Source organism: Lepus europaeus, chromosome 11 (assembly GCF_033115175.1).
Source record: "Lepus europaeus isolate LE1 chromosome 11, mLepTim1.pri, whole genome shotgun sequence".
Lineage (NCBI taxonomy): Eukaryota > Metazoa > Chordata > Mammalia > Lagomorpha > Leporidae > Lepus > Lepus europaeus.
In genome coordinates, this window is record NC_084837.1 from 41741303 (window position 1) to 41763423 (window position 22121).

At 38.6% G+C, this 22121-nt stretch overlaps 1 protein-coding gene across 2 annotated transcripts in view; it reads right to left on the bottom strand.

Annotated features, from left to right (window-relative positions):
- NPAS3 (neuronal PAS domain protein 3) overlaps positions 1–22121 on the bottom strand; it is a 913697-nt gene that overhangs the window by 667043 nt on the left and 224533 nt on the right. The window lies entirely within an intron of this gene.

Genomic DNA, 22121 nt, shown 5'->3' on the forward strand with positions numbered 1-22121 from the left:
TTGGAACACAAAGGAGTCAGAAGCTCTACTATGTTTTCACCCATCTACCAAAATAGTACCAAACTTCCGCCTGTTTTTAAATAGTCTCTTCCAGTACCATCCTAGTCAACAGTAGAGTGGGCCCCAAGGACATTGCTCCAGCACTGGCCTAAGTTCTGATCAATCATTTAAACCCTTACAGTACTACTCACAGATGAGAACAACCCATTTAGTTACTGGAAAACTGTAAACTTTTGAACTCTCTACTTCCCCCACCTCCTACATATCATCTATTTTCCTGCCAGTATGTTGTCTTACTTTGATATTGTCCATATAAAGGACAAGCCGTCTAAAAAGTTTCCATCATTAATTTGTTTTGCAGCAAGCAACATAAATTAAGGTCCTCACTAGTTCCACTACTATGTCCTTAGAACATCCAGATTTGATTCTACATATTTACTGTCTGGTTTTGTGGTTATGTATCTGCCTGCTTTGTTTCCTTTGAGGAACAAATATGTCACCCCAAACCAGCCCAAGATTGGAGTAAAAACGATGTAGGCAAAGAGCAAGGAAAAAGCATAAGATCTATTGGGGTCTTTGAATTTAGAGGAAGCATCCATAACCCTCAACACTTCCAAGTCTCCAGCATCCAGCACAATGAGGAACATTGAAAAATAGTACAATAAGAAAATACTTCTCTTCAGTTAGGCTAACTTTGGCAATTTTAAATAATAATAACTTGACTTTGTAATGAGAAAAGAATCATGTTTAAAACAAATTTCTAAAAATCCACCCTACTCTTTTTTTTAAAGATTTTGTTTATTTATTTGAGAGGTAGAATTACAGTGAGAGGGACAGACAGAGAGGAAGGTCTTCTATCCACTGGTTCACTACCCAGATGGCCGCAAAGCTTGGAGCTGAGCCAATCTGAAGCCAGGACCTTCTTCTGGGTCTCCCACACCAGTGCAGGTGCTTGGGCCATCTTCCACTGCTTTCCCAGGCCACAGCAGAGAGCTGGAGCAGAAGAGGAGCAGCTGGAATTAAAACTGGCACCTATATGGAATGCAAGTGGAGGATTAGCCTACTGTGCCACAGCACCACTCTACTCTTAAAGTTGCAAGTTTCCCTGCCTAAGAGAAAGGCATTCTCCATCTTAGAAGGGACTTCTCTGCAATTGCTTTTGTAGTTTCAGGATCAGTGAGAAAGATGAGGAACACATTCTCAGCCATGGCAATGAGAAAGACCCAGACGACCAGTGGCACAGATGTCATAACCCAAAAGCCTTCATACTCTTATTCTTGAAGAACTGGACAGTGCCATGGGGAAATCAAACATGTATCTCTTATTTTTTTCATGAAAATATTATGCATTCAGGTATACAGACAAAACACCTTTATCTTCTGCCTAAAATGTACTACCCGATAGGAATAGCCAACTTGTGATACAACAGTAATTTTTCCAAGAATAGCAATTGTTACTGTTGGAACAGACAGTACCAAAAAGAAGTTTTTTGAACCATATGCACATACCAAGAATATTTACTTATTATTTAAAAAATATTTATGAACCATCTCATAAGTGCCAAGAACTGAAGAAGATCAGGTTACAAAAAATAAACAAATCTCATTCTCTACCCTTAAGAAACTTATAGTCAACTGGGAAGATTACCCAGTTAATAGGAAATTACAAATCAGGCTGAGGGTACCACAAACAGGCAAGCTCAGGGTGATACGGAAAAATTTAGTAGTGGCTAACCAACGCTTGGAAAATGTGGACAAATGGAGTGACGACCAAAGGCATTAGCTAGGTAAAAGGATTAGGTTGGGGAAATGGGGTGATGTCATCATATATTTCATAAATAACATTTGTGAACATTAAAAGTAAAATACACTGGGTTAAAAACAATATCAACTTTACTATTCAAGACAGAGTATGCAGCTAGTTCCAACGCCGAGAAAAAATAGAATGTCATTTAAAAATCATATTCAAAGAAACCTCAGGGCAAATGTCTTTTCATGATTCATGTGCAATTATTTATTTGTTGCTTGGCAGAGTATCTTATCAGTAGCCAACACACCTGTTATGCCACAGTATTTACACAGGAAAATCACGTTGTTTTTCTGAGAAACCTTGCTGCCCTCTAAAATGCCTAAGATGTTTAGAAATGATGAAGACTGATTCATGTGCATTTGATTTAGTAAGATTTTCTTCATCCCATTCTTGGATTTCCTTGAATATGTTCCCCATCCACTGTGCCACTCAATTGTGGCGTTAGAGTAGACCACTAAATTGTTTGCCAGTCCCATGAGTTTCTGCCACACGGTGTTTCCACTATGTTTTAAAAGTTACTGAGGAAAATTATGCTATGAAAATGGCCCCATCATACAGTACCTTTAACTGTGGTACTCCTGTTATTTCTTTGTAATGTAAGCAGGCACATGTGTCAGGTCAGATATAACAATGTAGAGTTAGGAGTCAGGTGCTGAAGCCAAAGAGACAGGGTCAAAAATCCCTAGTTTTGTAGTTATTAGCTCTAGGTATCTACGGTCTTTTTTAGTAAAATGAGTATAATAAGATTGTTGTCTTTTAATAAAATAACATAGCAAAACACTTAACCCATCACCTAACACAAAGAAGCTCCATAAGTCTTCGAACATCATTTTTTAAATGAGCTTTTTCCTGAAATGTAAGGACAAGTTCTAAAAATTCAAGTAAACAGATATTTTGAGGAAACCATGTAGCAAAGACTCAGAAATCCTGTCATTTCTCTGACAGAAATGGTTTGTTAAAGAAATACCCAACAAAATCTTGAATGGTGTTCTGGCAATGGATAAAATCCAGTGAGCTCATTCTCACAGCAAATCAAATTCAGCCTCATATTAAATGGATTATACACCATTCACAAATGGGATTTATTCCAGGAAGGCAAAGGTGGTTTGACAATATAATATGCCACATTGGGAGAACAAAGGGGAAAAAATCATTTTGTTAACTGATGCAGAAAAGATACTTGATGAAATTCAACACTTTTCCATGTCAAAAACACTCAGAAAAATAGGAATAAAAATGACTTTCCTCAACAGGAAAAAAGACATTTACAAAAACCCACAGTTAGTATCACACTCAATGGGGAAGAACAAAAAATATTCCCTGTAAGACGAGGAATAAAACAAGGATTCCTACATTTATCTCTGCTGTTTACAACTGTACTAGAAGTTTCTGACCTAGTAATTAGATAAGAAAAATAAATAAAAGGCATCAAATTGAAAAGGAAGAAGTAAAACTATCTCTGTTCACAGAAGACATCTAATCTTCTATGTAAAGAAAAACCACAAGGAATCCACCAGAAGGCTATAGAACTAATAAATGAGTTTGGTAAATTTCAGGTTACAAGACTAACAGGAAAAAATCAGTTGTGTTTCTAAAACACAAGAATGGCCAAGGCAAAAATTAATATAGCAAGTCTATTCACAACAGAACCTAAGCAAACAAAATATCCAAGAATAAATTTCATCAAAGAGAGAGTGAAGACTTGTTTAATCAAAGCTATAAAACACTGGTGAAATAAGAGTGCCAACTGTTAAACCTACAACGGGAGTCACTGGGTACATACTCCCCACGTAGGATCTCTGTCCTTAATGCGTTTTACTATGAAGCTTAAAAACAACACTACTAGTCAAACAATACCCTATACCTGTGCGGTTGTGTGAGGGCAGCCTGTTGAAATCCTTGTTTAGTATATACTAAGTTGATCTTCTGTATATGAAGGTAATTGAAATGAAACTTGATGAAGGGCGGGATGGGAGAGGGAGTGGGAGAGGGGAGGGCCACGGTGGGGGGGGAGTGATGTTGGGGGAGCGGGAAGCCACAACAATACAAAAGTTGCACTTTGTAAATTCACATTTATTAAATAATAAAAAGAATTAAAAAACTAATTTAGAAATATTTAAATTGTTAAAAATAAAGGGAAAGATAGCCCATGTTTATGGACTGGAAGACTCAATATAGTTACAATATCTGGACTATCCAAAGTAATAGAGATTTAATTCAGTGTCTATTGAAATTCCAACAACCTTTTCTTAAGAACAGAAATGCTGATCCTTGAATTCATATGGAATTGCAAGAAACCATAAAAAATCAAAGCAGTGTTGAAAAGCAAGACAATGTTGGAGTACTTATACTTCATTTTAAAGCTATGGTAATCAAAGCAATGTAGTACTTCTGTAAGGAGGACAGATATATAGACCAATGGAAAAGAATTTGAAGTCCATATGTATAGCCATAAAACAGTGGCCAACAGATTTTTTTTTGCTTACAATCTTCATTTAAGTTATACAAAAAGAATACCCCAAAAGTGAAAAAATACATTATATACAAAAACACTTTATATTGGGAGGAAGGCTCTGCTCCCTCTCTCACAATTTAAGAGTCCAAATTCATTTGATGGAGAAAGAATAGTCTTTTCAACAAACTGCACTGGGACAACTGGATTTCCACCTTCAAAAGAAGAAAGTTGGACCCCTGCATCATACCATTTACAAAAGAGTTCACAAAATCCATCAACAACCTACATAGTGGCACTAAAGTCATCAACAAAAGCATCAACCATAAAAGAGAAAAAGGACTTCGTCAAACCTGGAAATGTTTGTGTAATAAAATACACTACTATGAAATTTTAAAAAATGTATGGAAAGGGAGAATATACATGTTCATCACATATATGATATGGTTTTTTGTTTTGTTTTGTTTTGTTTTTTGACAGGCAGAGTGGACAGTGAGAGAGAGAGAGAGAGAGAGAGAGAGAGAGAGAGAGAGAAAGGTCTTCCTTTTGCTGTTGGTTCACCCTCCAATGGCCACCACGGCCAGCGCACCACGCTGATCTGATGGCAGGAGCCAGGTGCTTCTCCTGGTCTCCCATGGGGTGCAGAGCCCAAGGACTTGGGCCATCCTCCACTGCACTTCCTGGCCACAGCAGAGAGCTGGCCTGGAAGAGGGGCAACGGGGACAGAATCCGGTGCGCTGACTGGACCAGGACTAGAACCCGGTGTGCTGGCGCCACAAGGCAGAGGATTAGCCTGTTGAGCCACGGCGCTGGCTATGATATGTTTTAATATCTAGAATATATCAAGAATCAAAATTGAATAATTATAAAAGATAGCACAATATAAAAATGACCAAAGGATACAGGCATTTCTACAAGAAGATATACAAACAATAAACCCATGAAAAGATGCTGAACATCATCAGTCATTCTGAATATGCAAATCAAAATCAACGAAATCTCACTTTACAACCACTAAGATGTCTATAATTTTTTTTAAAAAAATTGAAAATAGCAGGTGTTGATAAGAATGTGGAAAAGCTGGAACCCTCATTCATTACTGGTAGTTATTTATAATGATGCAATCCCATAAATAGTTTCTGCATTGCTCCAAAGATTTCAAAATAGAATTACTATATGACCCAGCAATTCAACTCCTAGGTATATATCCAAAAGAATTGAAAACATGAATTCAAATTGAGACTTGCATCTCAATGCAGTTTAATTTACAATAATCAAACATTAGAAACTATTCAAGTGCTCATCAGCAGATAAACAGGTGAACAAAATATGGCACACAGACACAAACAGTAAAATATTAGTCAACTATAAAAAAGGAATGAAGCTCTGGTTCATGCTGGATGAAGCTAATCATCTAAGTTACATGAAATAAGTCAGATACAAAATCACAAATTTCACCTACATGTCTTATTTAGAATAAGCAAATCCATAAAGAAAGAAGACTGGATGTTACCAAGGAGTAGTAAAGGAGGGACATGGAGCATTATTGCTTAATATAGTCACAATTTCTGTGTTTTGTCATGAAATTTTTTGGAAATAGTGATAATGACTGTACAACACCATGAATGCAATTAATACTACTATATTATAAGTCTGAAATGATTTAAATGGAAAATTTCATGATACATTTTATCTTAAAGTCATTTTAAAATTTTTATTTGAAAGGCAGAGAGGAAGACAGAATAACAGAGAGGTCTCCCATCTGCTGGTTCATTCACCAAATTCCCACAAGAACCAATGTTGGGCCAAGCCAAAGCCAGGAGCCAAGAATCTAACCCAAGTCTCTCACAGGGATGGCAACGCCCCAAGTACTTGAGCCATCACCTGCTGCCTTCCAGGGTACACATTAGCAAGTAATGGGAATTGAGAGTAGCTGGGATTTAAACTCAAGCTTCCAAACAAGATGCAAGCATACCAAATGATATCCCAAATGCTATTCCAGACATTTTTTGAAAATTTATATAGCTAAATTTTTGTTGGCTGCATAATTTGCTAAACAGACAGTATTTGACTTTACTAATAGAATATAAATGACTATGTTTATAAATTTCTAGGTGGATCATCTAAAGATTTACCTACTTCCTCTGAAAATAGAGAACAGGTACAAATGAGTAAATTCATGATTAAGTGAATAAGAAAATGATGGCAAGAGGTTTTTTTGTTTTTGTTTTTTGTTTTTTAAGTCCTGCCTCTGGGTAATTAATCTTTTATTTTTCTATAGTTTTAAAATCATACTTTATTATATCTGATGCAACATTACCACAAATTTCTAATTTTAAGTTTATTTGAGGACACTGAATAATCAGAATAACATTTCACAAATGCTTAACTATTTTAAGATATTTTGTTGATGACTTTTTAAAAAAAAAAACACAATACCCTATTGAATGTGATGCTGTTCTATTGGGATGCTGTATGTAAAAACCTCAATAAGCCCAAGGCAATACCTACAAATTAAATTTACTTGTTTTTTCACTCAACGATTCAATAAAAATGAATATACTAGCATGTATTGCCACTTATTAAAACACAAAACACCTTCTTAGAAAAGCAGATTTATCACTATGCCAAAAAGTTAATTGCTTGTTACATTGCGTTAAGGAAAAATGTGAATTCTTCCTCTAACCATTTTTAACACTATGAGTAAAATGCATTTAAACACTTCTTATATTTTATTTTGTTTCCCTTTAAAACAACTGGATATGCTATCAAAGGAAAAAATTCCCTGAACAATTAAATTGCAGTTTTTATTTGGTCAATATAACATCAAAGAAATAGAGAATGGTTTTAAACCAACAAGAATGTCTTAATAACATTTCCAGGAAGGGATAGAACATTAACCCCATATGCTGTATAAACAAGGCTATATATCTCATAAAAATCCTTCAAATTCTAGAACATTACAATAGGAACTTTGTCAGAAATAATTTTTGTCATGATCTGATAATATCATTCCTCTATTATCTGCATATTAAATTATGTAAATCAATATTTGTCAAAAACATCAACTCAATCGCAGTTCTCTCATTGGTTCCTGAATATAAAAATCTTTGTCTATTAGAGAATAAACTCAGTAATCTTATAACATAGACACCATTAAAAGATCTGCAAAGATAGTACCCTTTTCCCCAAATGTTACTGTTTCCTTTTAACACCCATCTGCAGAAGTCACATGAACTGGACCAGTGAAGAGACAAACAAGATTGGGTAGTGGTTGTGGACATTACGGCCCCTATGCTACTTTGGCACCATCTTCTCCACATGCAACCACTGACAACTGACACAGAACGTCAAATGCACCATCACTCCTAGCTCCCCATCCTTCCAAATCTCTCTTCAAATTGTCTCTAAGACCCCCTGAACTTTTTCCTTGTCACACTTTCTCACAAGCTTTGATCATTTCCCTATCGCATTTCAAGAATCTCCACTCAGTCACTGATCTATCTGAAAAATCCATGCACGGAGATGAACAGATGATCAGCAAATGAGCTGATGGGTTGCACTGGATAGGATGGCGAGCGGACATGTCAGAACACGAGCAGAAGCAGGGGACCACCTGGTCCTGCATGGGAAAATGAAGAATGATAGACATGAGCATTTATACTCTCCTTTCTCTAGCTCCTTGGATATTATCTTGCAAAATAAACGTTGAGTAAATGCATGCATGCATGAATGATCTGAGTACTATTTTCAAAATCATCCCATAAGTAATTTATTCAGGACACATGTATCTCACTTTAGAGGGAAATAATCATAGTGATAACCATACATGGCTCTTTCACCAGGAATGTGACACAGCAGTTTTGAAGTTCTGTATTATAATCCTATACATGCATTACAGCAGGCCTATGGCTCTTCTGATTATAGGCATGATGATATGAATGATGACCTACTGATGACTAAATAGCACCAGCAACTAAATGGCAACTGGAAAGGAAACTACACTGCTCCAGGGCTGTTTGTAGAACTATTAATTAAATCTTCTACTTGTAAATTCCAAAAAAGAATTTAGCACAGTGTTCTTACAGTAAGCCCCATCCACAAAAAAAAAAAAAAAAAAAAAAAAAAAAAAAAAAAAAAAAAAACCTGTGAACCACTTTCCCCTTGATACAAGCACTTGCTTAGAATCTGAAATTGAGGAAAATCCACCTAATGTTTTTTCTAATTACCAGTGGATCTACAAGCATTTTCTTTCTGTGCTTCAAATAACATTTCCCAATGTTTGTCATGTTCTTCAATCATCGTGTTTTAACACAACAGATTTATCAAGAACAAACATTCCTGTTAATTATTATTTTAGTAGAAGCTTATATGCTCCTCTGAATGGCACTGCTGCTTCAGTTGTTCAAAGGAAGGTTAAAATAACCCTACTTTTATTAATCAAAAACACACAAAAGGTACAAATTGATCAGAGAATAAAAGCACATTCAAACTACAAAAAGGCAGTGCCTTCCTAGAATTCTTCATGGGAAAACATACACTGTAATTATTTTCCTACATTGAGTATGACACCATTGGGTGCTAAATATTCATTCATAGAATAAATCTGAATCTGGAACTATTCATCTTTTTTTTTAAATAGCTGACATGCTGCATAAACAGAAAGTTTTGTAGTTTTTTTTTTAAATAAACAATACGCCATGTGAACTTTGATTTATTATGCAATTTATCTCTTTCTATCTCTTTCTGCTATACATAATTCAGAACCACATAGGACCATCCCTATACTATTAATATTTTTCAACTCTTTTTGGCTTTAAGGCTATGATCATTTTTAAATGTTTCAAATGTACACCATTTATTATTAATATTAGAGTGGCTTCACTACTATTTCAAAACTCTAACATCTTGGAGTTTATAACTTGGCACATAAAACTTATTAGATGACAATAATTTAACTTAGTTTACCGGATTGTTTTGCAATTTTTTCAAAAGAAAAAATAAAATACAATCTAGTGATTTTCAGGGCCAAAGATATTTGAGTGATTTTTAATTGTTTCATATACATGTGAAATATGAAAGATATCTGATTCTGTGCTTTTTTTTTTCATTTTATTTGAAATGGAGAGAGAGAGAGAGAGAGAGAGAGAGAGAGAGAGAGAGAAGGAAGAGGAGATGGGAAGAGAGGGTAGGGGAGAGAAGGGGAATCTTCTATCCAGTGGTTCATTCCCCCAAAGGTCTCTAACAGCCAGGCCACACCATGATGAAGTCAGGAATTCCATCAGGGTTTCCTATGTGGGAAGCAGGAAACTTGAGCCATCACCTGCTGCTTCCCAGGGTGGATGTTAGCAGGAAGCTGAAATTGGAAGTGGACCTGGCACTTGAACCCAGGAACTCCCATAAAGGTTATAAGCATACTAAGGGGTGTCTCAACCGCTGTGCCAAATACCTGCTCCAGCTTATTTATTTTCTTGAATTTTTGTCCAGGTTACAGAAAAATTTTTAGAAGTCCGAAAAACAAACTTTTCATATTGTTTAGAAAAACAGTGCCCACATCCCATATGGGTGCTGGTTCAAGTCCTGGCTGCTTCACTTCTGATCCAGCTCCCTGCTGATATGCCTGGGAAGGCAGCTGAGGATGGCCCAAGTCCCTCCCACATGGGAGACCTGGAAAAAGCTTCAGATTGGCTCAGCTCTGGCCATTGATGCCATTTGGGGAGTAAGCCAGTAGATGGAACTCTTTGTCTCTCTACATCTCTCTCTCTCTACCTCTCTCTGTAACTCCATCTTTCAAACAAATAAAATAAACCTTAAAAAAAAAAAAAAAAAAAAAAAAAGGAATGGGGCCAGAAGCAGGTAAAGCCACCGCCTGTGGTGCTGGCATCCCATACGGACGCCGGTTTGAGTCCCAGCTGCTACACTTCCGATCCAGCTCTCTGCTATGGCCTGGGAAAGCAGTAGAAAATGGCCCAAGTTCTTAGGCCCCTGCACCCACGTGGGAGATCCTGAAGAAGCCCTTGACTTTGGAACGGCACAACTCCCACTGTTGCAGCCAACTGGGGAGTGAACCAGTGGATGGAAGACATCTCACTCTTTCTCTACCTCTACCTCTCCTTCTCTCTCTGTGTAACTCTTTCAAATAAATAAATCAATCTTTTAAAAAATGTATAATATGTTCTTCCTTCTACTGGAATTACATGATCAATAACAAGTTTAGAAATTAGGTAATTATGTATGACTTAACTTATTATCCAAGAACTATTATGTAAATAGTCTATACTAACATATATGTAAGTTTACATAAAGATATAATTTCCAAGACAAAACAAACCCACTTAATAAATCTACTCTGGATTAAAATTTTTTAACTTTCGGATGAAAATTTAGAAATTGTTTCTCATTCAATTAACAGTTTCTGAATGTCTGCTTTGTGTTGTTTTGTCAGGCAAGGAACACAAAAAACGAAAAGACTTCTCTCTGGTAACTCTCAAAATACTTGCAGTTTATTTTTAATTCATTTGATCTTATTTTTCATATGAGCATAAATGTGCATTTCTCCCCCATAGATTCAATAGTAGTTATAATGATGTCAGACATTCCAAATCTGTAGAACTGAAAGACATCTTAAAAGTAAGACTCAAGCCCTAGGCTACCTTTCACTGGTGGGAAGAAAAGCTTTCTGAAGAGGTTCTGTGATCCCTCCAGAATCATATACAGCAGCCCCACCTCCCACCCTCTTACCCTCAGTTTCTTTTTCTATGGTTTCAGTTATTCACAGTCAAGGGAGGTCCAGAAATATTAAATATTAAAAGGGAATTCCAGAAATCAACAATTCATAAAGTTTTGAACTGCAGGAGGCATGACAACATCTCACACCTCACCTAGGAGATGAACCATCCCCTCTGCCTAACAAATCCATGCTGTGTATTACCCATACATCTATCACTTAGTAGCTATCTTGGTTACCAGCTCTGTTGTGATACTGAAATGCTTGTGTTCAGGTAACCTTCATTTTACTTAATAATGGTCCCAAGCAAAAGAGTAGTGGTATGCCATAGAAAAGCTGTAAGGTGCACTCTGGCCTCAGAATCAGCCCTTAGGGCATTCAGATCTGGCTGAAGAGCCCATGAGAGTATTTCAGGCATGGAAAGCCAAGACACTCTGGCAAAAAAAAAAAATGACCTAAATGAAAGATCTCCATGAGTGAGATCCCAGTGGAAAGAACGGGTCATCAAAGGAGGAGGTACCTTTCTGTGAAGGGAGGATAGAACTTCCACTTTGACTATGACCTTGTCTAAATAAGATCAGAGTCGGTGAACTCAAAAGGCTTCCATAACCTTGGCAACTCATGACTGGAGCCTAGGGAGATTACTGATGTCATAAACAAGAGTGTCAATTTGTTAAGTCAACAACAGGAGTCACTGTGCACTTACTCCTCATGTAGGATCTCTGTCCTTAATGTGCTGTACAATGTGAATTAATGCTATAACTAGTACTCAAACAGTATTTTTCACTTTGTGTTTCTATGTGGGGGCACACTGTTGAAATCTTTACTTAATATATACTAAACTGATCTTCTGTATATAAGAGAAATGAAAATGAATCTTGATGTGAATGGAAGGGGAGAGGGAGCGGGAAAGGGGAGGGCTGCGGGTGGGAGGGAAGTTGTGTGGGGGGGAAGCCATTGTAATCCATAAGCTGTACTTTGGAAGTTTATATTCATTAAATAAAAGTTTAAAAAAAAAAGAAAAGCTGTAAGGTGCTTCCTTTAAGTGAAAAAGTAAAAGCTCCGCACTTTATAAAGAAAGAAAAAATTGTAGGCCAAGCTTGCTAAGATCTTTGGTAGGAATAAGACATCTACCAGTGAAATGGTAAAAATAAAAGGAATTTGTGGTCGCCTTGCTATCACACCTCAAACTGCTGAAGTTATGGCTATAGAATCTAAGTAGTTAGCTAAGATGGAGAATGCACTGAGTTTGTGCTCATGTGCATAGGAATAAACACAGTATAGAAAGGGTTCGGTAATATCCACGGCTTCAGTAACCCCTGGGGTATCTTGCAATGTACCGTAGAACTGAGATTAAAACTTGGGTCTGATCTCCATTCAATGCTTCTTCCTCAATGTCAAATTGCTCTCATACAACAGCTTATGACTGCTCATTTGCAAAACATAGGTGCAAAATAGCACTCTGAAAACCTGGCAGCCTTTCTGTTTTCAGAGCCTACGGATTTCTTATTCGTATCCTTTTCATTTTAAATTTCTGATTAATCATGTAATAAAAGCCTAACAAAAACAGAATGTATGTACAACTTTTAAAAAATAATATATACTTTATCCATTCTTTAATTTGGGTTGAAACAGTTGCTCCTAACAATGAAGACATTGAAGTAAACGCTGACATACTCAGTGATAGGTCAGTGACCAAAATGGCTGCCCTCATTAATAACAGATTGTTTAGAAAAAAGAAAAATCCATTAATTGGCCATAATGAAAATAGTTACGGTCCAAGTCATCAAGTATTTCCACTCCAGATTTGCTTGATGATCCACCAGAGGGCTACAAATCTCCCAAAATGCTCTCTTACAAGCTCCCGGCTACAGTTTATAAGTATTATGATGCTTCATTTTACTAAGTGCCTAATTTTGAAAAAAGTATACTTTTTAAGAAAAACTTTTGATATGTCAATGCATCCTCAACTCACAGCACAACTGGAAAGCCAAGCACTTGCCAAAACCTTCTTTGAGCAAGATTAAATTTTTACTCTCAGAGTCTGAGAATGTCTACGAGTTAAAGATCACCACAAAGAAGTGATGATCAGAAGGGAACAGGTAGAAGGCTAAGGCAGATGGCTTGAAGAAAAAGAGCTAAAGGTTTGGATGTGGAGTGGAGGAAAGGAATGGGCAGAGACCCAAAAGGAAGGCACCAGGAGTTGCAAACCCATCAAAAAAGATCCATGGACCAGCAAGCTGTCACCATGGAACTCACAGCCAATGACAGAGACACAAAGGAGAGAAATAAGTTGCAATCAGCTCAGAGTAATTATGAAAGATTGTTCAGGTGGTTCCTAGTTACTGCTTGAGGTTCTAACTTGAAAACAATTCCAAATAAGTGCAAAAGCCTTCTTAAAAATTAGGTATTACGATAAAGAAAATGTGGTACATAAGGGCACTTAAATAGTTCACGGGAAAGGAATTGAAGCTTAATTTGATGCAAAAACATTTTGACATTCATGCATGGTTTTTGCATAATAATCACTTTCTATGAACTTTCTGAAGAACCCGATATACACACTATTATTCAAAAGCAAAAAAATGAATAAGATCCCATCATTTGCAGCAACATGGATGGAACTGGAGGGCATCATTTTAAGTGAAATAATTTTGACATAGAAAGATAAATACCACATGCTCTCATCTACATGTAGAAGTGTTTTTTAAAATCTTATATAAGAAGAGAAATAGAACACTGGTCAATAGAGATGTGGGTGGGGCTAGGAGGATAGAGAGATAAAGAGAAGATGAGGTGCATCAAAGGGGGCTGGTAATGTAGCACAGCAGGCTAAGCCACCGCCTGCAAAGCCAGCAACACATATGGGTGCCAGTACGAGTCTCAGCTGCTCTACTTCTGATCCAGTTCTTTGCTATGGCCTGGGAAAGCAGTGGAAGATGGCCTAAGTCCTTGGGCCCCTGCACCTGCATGGGAAACTTGTAAGAAGCTTCTGGCTCCTGGCTTCAGATCAGCCCAGCTCCAGCTGTTGCAGACATTTGGAGAATGAGCCAGCGGATAGACGATATCTCCGACTTTCCCTCTCTGTCTCTCTAACTCTGCCTTTCAAATAAATATTTTTTTTTAAAAAAGGGCACCAAAATACAGTTAGATGGGAAAAATCAGCTGTAGTGTTTTATAGCACACTAAGGTAACTATCACCTATAACAATTTATCTTTCAAATAGAAGACAAAAAAAAAATGGAAAATTCTTCCATGTTCATGGATTGGAAGAATATAATCAAAATGTCCAAGCTAATGAAAGCAATTTACAGATTGAATGCAATCCCAATCAAAATATCAATGACATTCTTTTCAGAGCTAGAAAAAAAATGATGCTAAAATTCATATGGAGTCACAAGAGACCATAAAGAGCTAAAGCAATCTTATACAACAATAACAAAGCTGGAGGCATCACAATATCTGATTTCAAGACATATGACAGGGCAGTTACAATCAAAAAAGCCTGGTATTGGCCAAAAAAAAAAAAAAAAAAGACATGTAGACCAATGGAACAGAACAGAAACAAGAGGAATCAATCCATGCATCTACAACCAACTAACCTTTGACTAAGGGGCTAAAATCAGTCCATGGAAAAAAGAGTCTCTTCAACAAATGGTGCTGGAAAAATTGGATCTCTGCATGCAGAAGTATGAAACAAGAACCTTACCTTACACCTCATACAAAATCAGCTCCAAATGGATCAAGGATCTAAATCTATGACCAGATACAATTATTAAAGGAGAACACTGGGGAAATTTTGCAAGACATTGGCATAGGCAAAGACTTCCCAGAAAAGACTCTAGAAGTACAGGCAATCAAAGCCAAAACAGACGAACTGAAATGTATCAAGTTGAAAAGCTTCTGCACTGCAAAGGGAACAATCAGCAAAGTGAAGAAGCAACCAACAGAACGGGAAAAAATATTCACAAACTATAAAGCTGATAAAAGATTAATATCCAGAATCTGAAGAACTCAAGAAACTCAACAACAAAACAAGCAATACAGTTAAGAAACGGGCAAAGGACTTGAACAGGTATTTTTCAAGAGAGTAAATTCAAATGGCCAACAGAAACTTGAAAAAAATGCTCAGGATCACTAGCCATCAGGGAAATGCAAATCGAAACCACAATGAGGTTTCACCTCACCCCAGTTGAAATGGCTTTCATACAGAAATCAACAAACAATAAATGCTGGTGAGGGTGTGGGGAAAAGGTACCCTAGTTCACTGTCAGTGGGGATGTAAACTAGCATAGCCATTGTGGAAGACAGTATAGAGGTATCTCAGAAAGCTGAAAATATATCTACCACAGGACCCAGAAATCTCACTACTGGGAATTTACCCAAGGGAAATGAAATCAGCATATCAAAGAGTTCTCTGTACCTCCATCTTTATTGCAGCTCATTTCACAGTAGCTAACATATGGAATCAATTCAGATGTCCATCAACCGAAGACTGGATAAAGATGGTATATAACATTATGGAATATTACTCAGCTATAAAAAAGAATGAAATCCTGTGTTTTGCAACAAAGTGGATGCAAATGGAAACCATTATATTTAGTGAAATAAGCTGGTTTCAAGAATAAAATACCATCTATTTTCCCTGATCTGTGGTAACTAACAGAGTACGAAAAATGTAATGTATACAAGTGAAATTGACATTGTAAGCTTCGATAACTGTTTATAGCCCTTTACTGTTGAGGAACAGTGTTTTTTTTCTTCATACTATTTGTTGAACTCTTAGTACAGGGTTAATCTTATGAGAATAAAGTAAACTGACACTAGATCATTGTAAAAATTGAAAGAGAATAAGAGATGGGGGAGGAGGAAGCACAGGAGCATAGGCAGGAGGGAGAGGAGGGTTCGAAGTAGCACTATGTTCTTATATCTGGATATATAAGCTACATTAAATTTGTATACTTGAAGTAAAAAAAATTAAAAACATCTTTCAAATTAACTTAAAAAAAGTTTAAAATTTTCCAATAAATATTTGAGATTAAAATGCTCATTATGTTGATTTTAATTTTTTAAAATAATTATTTGACAAAGAGACAGGAAAAGAGACAGAGAAAGAGCGAACTCACATCTGCAGGTTCACTCCCTGAATGCCCACAATGGCTGTGCTGCCCAAGGGTTGAAGCTGGGAACTAGGAATGCTCTCTCGGTCTCCCACAGGTGTGACAGGAACCCAGTTATTGAAGCCACTACTGCTGCTCTCCAGGGTCTTCATTAAAGGAAGTCAGAAGCAAGAGCAGTCTATCAAATCCAGCTACTCCAAAGTGAGACACAGATACCTTAACCACTAGCCTAAACACTCAATCCCTAATTATTCTGCTTTATTCCTTACCTATTGTATACATGGGTCAAATTACACTCTACCCCATAAATGTGTACAAATAAGTTAGAGTTTCAAAATTATTGCTCATTTTATTTGACTGGAAGAGGTAGTCAACAATCTCCCCTAGTTCACTCTCCAAATCCCCCCCACCCCAACATTCAGGGCTGGGCCAGGCTGAAGCCAGGAACTAGGAACTCAATCCAGTATTCCAGGTGGGTGGCGGACACCCAAGTACTTGAGCCATCAGCTGCTGCCTCCTGCAGTGCACACTAGCAGGATGCTGGAATGGACAGTGGAGTCACACCCAATCCCAGATAGTCCATCACAGGGCATAAGCATCCCAAGCATTGTCTTAACTGGGTGCTAAATGCCCGGCCCAAACATTCACATCTTCTACAGGTAAATGTGCCCCAAGCAAGTACCTCAGCCTGCGGGTCTAAGATGTGTGCCATCTTGGGCTTTGCCTCTGCTGTGCCGCTCCTAAGAGCACAGAAAGCCCAGAACTCAGCTGTGAAAACAAAACACAAAAGGAAATGGAAAAACAAGCCGCAAAAACCGAGCAAGGATCCTTCAGCATACCATTTCTGAGAGATGCAGGAGAAATTCCGAGACCTGTTTAGGGCAATGACACCTTCCAGGGCACGGAGATGTTCATGAGCTGCTTCATTCACTTCTAAGAAAAGATTGTAGCAACATTAAACCCCCGACTCCCTGCACAGCTGTGTCTGGAGTGCAAAGGGTCTTTGGCAAGTTTTTAGAAAATCTGCATTATCTTTGCATTCCATTTATCCATAGACTTCCTAAAGTGTCCCTCAGGGTGTCTTAAACTTCCCATATTCCAGGATAACTGGCTCAAGTTGGGTTTTCCTTTGAATGCAGCAGATAGCAATGCCTTGTTGGCATCTGGCATAATGAAGTGATGGTGCTTTGCCTAATTTCCTAATTTCCCCGATTCTTAATGTCCCTTCGCTTACAACTGTGCATCTAAAAATGAGCAAATTCAAGACCTAAGACTCCAATCTACTTGTAAGTATATTTATGTACACTAAATATATTAGTGTTATTATGTTTACTTAAAATATTGGTGTTATCTTCTACTTTGAGAAAAATAAAGGTGTGGTATTTAATGGATACAACATACCATGGCCCAGAGATTCTGGAAGTCAACAATACAAAGGCTTGTTCAATAGTATTTGGTCTTCAGTAGAAGGACCGTTAGACCTCTCTCTATAATACAGGTGTGTGCATGGCTGTGCACTCATTTCCTGTTCCTTCTTTGGCAACTCAGGGATTCTCAACTTGTCTTGGACACTCTGAGAAGCTGCTTTGGGAGCCCACTCCCTAGAAGGAGATTTGAACACTCTCGAGATATATTTTACGTATAGTCTGGGAGAGTTTATGGGCCCTCCCAAGCTGATCTTGGCCCCTCTGCTAAAAACCTCCGTGCCAGGGGTAGGGATCTGGCACAGCAGTTAAGGTGCCACTGGGATGCCTGCATCTTCCATCAGAGACTGAGTTTGAGTCCCAGCTTCACTCCCTGGGAGGCAGCAGGTGATTGTCGAAATAGATGGGTTCCTGCCACCTGTGTAGATGACCCAGCGAGAGTTCCAGGCTATTAGCTTCAGCCTGGCCAGCTCTAGCTGTTGTAGGCATTTAGGGAATGAGCCAGCAGATGGGAGACAGCTCTGTCTGCCTGCCTTCCTAGTGCACTACATAAATTTTTCCCCAAAATCTCAGAAGCTTAACCAACTGTATTGTTTTTTCCAGCTAAAAAATCAAGGTCCATAATTTATATACAGGTTTATAAACCACAACACCAAACATTGCAAATTCTCTTCTTCTAGGAGACTCACAAAACACACTATGAAATATTCCTTATGTGGAAGGAGCTCCTGTGAAATACACAGAATTGAAATGATTTAAACTATTACAATGTCTTACTTAAGTGTGTTAAAAGGAAACCCAGGAGCAGTTGGGGAAGTCTGATGAGCAAAGAGCTGTGCCTTTAAGTCTCCACTTTCAGATATGCTAAGTAGAATGAAAAGTATTCGCTGTAACCTTAGTTAACCTTTTCCTCCTAAGCTCAATTTCCATACTCTTTCAAATGTCTTAAAATTAGTCAAGTGACTTCATTTCTATTTTCTCCACCCCAAACTTCTAAGTGATGCAGACTCAAATGTATACCATCTCATCCCATTCGCCATTCAGTGGAAGCCAGCACCACATTTCTGCACTGGAGGAGAACTGAAATGAAGGCAATATGTCTATCAAAGGGGCCTTATATTACATGTAAATTCCTTTACTCTTTCGGATAAAAGGGCAAATTATTTAATTCACTGCAATTCAGCAAGCATTTATGGAGCACTGAAAGACACTAGCTTAGGATATAGAGGGAAAGCAAGGATTCTCAGAGGGGCCTGGCCTGCCTCTCCAACAGCTGGAATGTGTGCTCAAACAGATGGGCACTCCCTGAGCGCAGGGCCAGGGCGAGTGCAGACTGTAGCTGAGGTGCACACAAAGGCAAGAGGTACTAATGTCCTGCAGGAGCAGGAAGGCTTCATGGATGGGGCAGTATTTATCTGTCTGAAGGCTGACTCCTCTGCTGATGGGGTCGGGGTGGGACTGAGAGTCATGGAACGCCTAGGTAACCGGACAAGCCACATGATTTACAGAGCCACAAGATTTGCAATAGGTGTAAGTGGGAGCCCTTGGTTGAACAGGAATCTCTAGAGGATGACAACAGAGACACCATGTCCAAGGGCTAGTGTAACTTGCAGGTCACAGGCCTGCGAAGCTGGCCTAGCAGATTAGTATCACCTCAGATAGCAGTGGGAGCAGCAACTCTCCAGCCTGGCAGGGAGAGCAGACAGACCTGGTGCGACGGGCACCCAGCGACGTCAACCATCACTTAGGTCAGCGCGGCTGAGGAGGACTGCACAAGCCTACTAGCAGCCAGGAGACATCACTAAGCACAGCTTGGGGACCAGGGACACTAGCAGTTTCTTATGGAATGTTGACAGAAGACAGAAATCAAACACATACAATCCTAGAATACGGATTGCTTTATTCTGTACAATCCTAGGCTAAGTATAATAAGGAAAACGTTATTATTTGCTAGTTATTTTGTTTTGAAGGAGGGAGTAGGTGGGATTCCTTCCAATTTACCCCAAATTGAGCTGTGGAAAACAATTAGGGGAAGTAAGTATAATCCAAGCAAAGAAACACGGATGCACATTTTCGGTGTGGCACAGTAATTCAAATTTCGTGCCCTTTTTTTTGAAATTCTTTCAACAGTAACAAATTGTCAAGCAATGCTCTGATAAGGCCTCGAGATTAGAAATAACTCCACAGACCTTGTTTTATTTACACTACACATGCTTTCAGTTTTACAGTTCAGTAGCAAGTAGAGCTGCATCGCTCATCACATTCACCCTGAAGCTACTTGAAGCTACAAGCGGCTGCTCTGTAAGCATTGGAACGAATTCTCTGTAGTCCCCATAGAAATCCCATGGAATGCAGTTTCCTGCTGGTTTGTTACACTGCATCAGAATAATGATAATACGAGGATAGCCTACTAGATTATGCAATGAAACAAAACTCTTCTACACCATAGTCCAAGCGAGAAGACTTTAACCCTTCTCTTCTGCAATTAAAGCTTCCTATTTACACGGAAAGGCTGTTTGTGAATAATCCCACCAGGGAGTCAACCCAACAAAAATAAATCACCCAGTGCTTTCCAACAGGCCACGCCCAGTGCTTGGCACCTACTACAATAAGTATTTGTTGGACAAATGATGAATGCTGACCCATTTATCTTGATTGATTTTTCCCTGCCCCAAACCCAACTTACAGGACGCTACCCTTGTCTATCTTTTATAAAATAGCTAATGCATTTTTCCAACATTCTAAACCATTCCCTTAAGAATTCTCATGACTATCAAACATCCTGTTACATTCTTAATGGGATAACCATGAAAAGGGAAATTATTGTATTAATTCCCTGCTGCCATACAGAAATGAATTGACAGTAAAAAAAAAAAAAGTCTGTTACCTGTGCTACTTCAGAATAAGTAATAACTTTTCACAAAAATTTCTGTATGTACACACTTTATTTGAGGATAAGAGAGTGGGAGAGGTTGGGAGGGAAAGGAATGGTGGGAGTGAGGCAGGAGGAGGAGGGGATGAGGGGGTTAGAGAGGGGACAGGGAAGGGGGTAGGGATGCAGAGGGGCAGGAAGAGTCTCCTGTCTTGCTGGCTCACTCCCCAGGCACAAGATAGAAGCCAGGGACTCCACCCAGGTCTCTCATGTGGGTGGCAGGGACCTAACAACTTCAACTACCACCTTCCCAGAGTGTACTTGAGCAGGAAGCTAGACTTGGGATTAGAGCCAGGATTCACACCCAGATACTCTGATATGGGATGTGGGTATCACAAGTGGTATCCTAAGCCCTAGGCCAACTGCCTTCTCAAAATCTCAGTTTTACTAGTTCAGGGTACACAGGGAAGTTACTTAACTTGCTTTGATTTTCTCATGGGTAAACCAAGATATGAACAGAAGTTACCTCAGCAAATTAGAATCTTTATAAAGCTTCTTTGCCAAAATAAAGGGTAGTCTAACATTTATTGATGGGAAGTGTACAGAATATTCCAGTATTTTACTATCTGAGCAAAAATAACGAAAACATTGGCTCTTTTCACACGACTGCTTTCAAAGACAAATCAGAGAGCACACGGATTTTCACAAGGACTGAATTAAAACTTCACATCAAACCTTATTATCATTTTGAAATATTTGGCTGGGCAAAAATCAACAGCCAAGCTCTTTCTGTAAGAAGTCTGTCATTTCTCCACTGCCCATAACCCCACCAGCTTCCGAATGCTCCTTTGACGGTATAATCAGTCAATTCAATCAGAGAAATTCCAAAGTACAATGGTAATTTTCTCTCACTTTTTTCTTTACACTGTCAGCTCAAGCCACCTGCTGAACGCATTGATGTGGAACAGCTCAGTATTAGCTCTGAAATTAGCACCGGTCCCCAGCTACATACCTGGCACATTCGGTGTAGGAGCGAGCCTTTTAACGGCATGTAAGCCCATCAGTGGAACTGGTACATTACTTAAGCTACAATTTGTCCAAGTCATTCAAACTGACCCTCGGTGACACGACACAGGACGGAAGTAAGCCCAGAAAGAACAACGGGCTCAAGGACACAGATGCAGATTTGAGAAACAGTATTTCCAAGAAAGGATTCTCAAGCATGACGCCGAGATGGCCTCCTCTAAAGAAACTCCTACTAAATTCAGCATTCAGCCCATGCCCATAACTAGAATGTCTAACACAGTATCTCTAGAAAGAAATAGTGCACTTCAAATCAAACATCCTTTTCCCTTGAAATTCCGATTCTGAATCTGCTACTGTGTGCACATTTTTCACGTGCACCCTTAAACAAAAAGTGCAGTGCAATTACCTGTGGTATCTTACATGCTCCAGCACCTCGCCAGGCCTGCCAAGCTCAGCAGGTAGGGCTGTGAGCACTGACTGAGGCCGCTGGGATGAAAGGCATTTACTGCATCTACTCAGAGGGTCATCAATGAACAACCTGTACAAGATTTATGCCTTCAATAATAAATGAACTAAACACCTGGAGGTAATTGGCTGTGTGAAGCTTCACAATGGCCCAGATAGCTTGTCTGAACAAAGTAAAATAAGACTAAATAATGAATGAGGAGTGTAGAGAATTTCAAGCCAAACT